The sequence below is a fragment of the Carlito syrichta genome, unplaced genomic scaffold, assembly GCF_000164805.1.
Source record: "Carlito syrichta isolate Samal-C Ts95f unplaced genomic scaffold, Tarsius_syrichta-2.0.1 Scaffold316366, whole genome shotgun sequence".
NCBI lineage: Eukaryota > Metazoa > Chordata > Mammalia > Primates > Tarsiidae > Carlito > Carlito syrichta.
Window position 1 is genome coordinate 100,988 of NW_007260462.1, and position 2,482 is coordinate 103,469.

Here is a 2,482-nt window from a genome sequence, read left to right on the forward strand (position 1 = left end):
GTTCAATAAATCATTCATATTATACTCTAAGTTCTAAGCCCTGATTAAAAAACTTTCCAAGTTAACTCTAAGTTCAATCCAATTTTACTAACTTTTAATATTTTTGACGATTAATATTATTAACTTAACACTATACTATAATCTATAAGTTTACTTAAATGACTTAATTTTATTACCTTAATTTTATACTATTTATTTTTATAATTCTTATAACCTACTACATTTCTATACTGCCCTATGATTGTATATTAATTACCTATGAACTTATCCTTAACCTAAAATTTATCACAACTTCTATAAATTTCAAATATCTAAACTATTGTCTTTTATACTTTATTAATTAGTTATCTTATAATATCATGTGTAAATTGTAATACAACTATTATCCTACTATAATCTATTACAAACCTTATCATTAGTACTAATAAGTATAAAAATTATGAACTTACTCTATGTTCTATAAAACTTAATTCAATGACATTTTAACCTAAAACCTAAATCTGATTGCCTATTACATGGAAACTACCTACGTCTCAAAACCTGCCATGCCACTTAAAACAATGAACTGCACAGTTGCCATAACGACAGCCGGGGACTGAAGCAAGCTGAAAGTTACTGCACGTACAAAAACCAAGAACGTTCTGCTTGACCAAAAGCAACATAATACAACTATTATCACAGTTATAACGTCTAATCATAACCCCAAATGAAACTACATACTGGAACAAAAGCTAATCAATCAGTTTACCAGGAAATAACAGCTAAAAAATCTTAAGAAGAAAAACAGTTTAGAAAGAAAAAGAGATATAAAATAATTCTGCTGTGCATTTTTCATAGGATATAATAAGATTTTATTTTAGACTGTCACTTCCTAATATTGAAAATTCTGTTGTCTTATAATACACTGGTTACTATTCATATGTACACACTTGATGTTATATCCTTGTCTCATAGGCGACCTTCTGAATAGGCCTTCATAGGCCTCAGCTGTGTGGTTACATATGTTGGCTCCCAACAATAGCCTCTAAGTTCATTCAAGTTGCTGTGAAGTTCATAATCTTGTCCTTCTTTATGGCTGTGTAATATTTCACTTTTTTTTTTTTTACCCAGTCCTCTTTCAGTGGGAAGCATGGTTTTTTCCATGTTTTTACTATTGTGAACAATGCTGCAACAGACATGCATGTGGAGATATCTTTTTCATAGAGTGATTTGAGTTCCTCCGGATATATTTCCAGTAGGGGGATTGTGGGGTCATATGGAAGGTCGACTTTTAGATCTTTAAGGAATTGCCAAACTGTTTTCCACAGAGGCTGTACTAGTTTACACTCCCATCAACAATGTAGAAGTGTTCCCTTTTCCCTGCATTCTCTGCAGCATCTGTTGTTTTGTGAGTTATTGATGATGGCCATCCTGACTGGAGTTAGGTGGTATCTCAGTGTGGTTTTAATTGCCTTTCCTTGATGACTAGTGAGGTTGAACATTTCTTCATGTATCTGTTGGCCACTCATGTGTATTCTTTTGAGACGTGTCTATTCATATTTTTTGCACACTTTGTAATGGGGCTGTTTGTTTTTTCTTTTTTCAGCACATTTGAGTTCCTTGTAGATCCTAGATGTTAGGCCTTTGTCAGACATACAGTTGGCAAATATTTTTTCCCAGTCTGTGGGCTGTCTCCCTGCTCTCTTGATGGTTTCTTTGGCTTTGCAGAAGCTTGTCAGTTTGATGAGGTCCCACTTATCTATCTTATCTCTTATGGCATGGGCACTTGGGGTTTTGATCAGCAATTGGTTGCCAGTACCGATTTCCCTAAAGGTGTCTCCTGCATTTTCTAAGGTGCAAAAGACAGTTACATTCCTATACGCCCACTTTCTAATTATATTGTTTTCTTATAATTGAGTTAGTTCTGTATTCTGGATCAGTCCTTTGTTAGATGTTTAATTTGCAAATATATATACATATATTTCATTTTGTGGGTTGTCTCTTTATTATCTATTTATTTATTTGCTGTGCAGAAGCTTTTTAGTTTCATATAATCCTGTTTGTCAAATTTGTTTTTGTTTGCCTAAACCAGTGTCCTGAGTGTTTCCCTATGTTTTCTTCCAGTAGTTTCATAGGTTGAGGTCTTACATTTAAGTCTTTAATCCACCTCAAGTTAATTTTTGTATATGGTGAGAGACAGGGGTCCAGTTTTATTCTTCTGCTTATGGATATCCAGTTTCTCCAGTATCATTTATTGAAGAGTGTGCCCTATCTCCAATGTGCATGTTTCTGGTGTCTTTATCAACAATCCATTGGATGTGAATATGTAGATTTACTTCTGAGTTCTCTATTCCATTTCATTGGTCTTTTTGTCATTTTTATGCCAATGTCTTGCTGTTTTGGTTACTATAGCCTTGTAATATATTCTGAAGTCAGATAGTGTGATGTCTCCAGTTTTATTCTTTTTGCCTGGGATTGCTTAAGCTATTCATGCTCTTTTTTG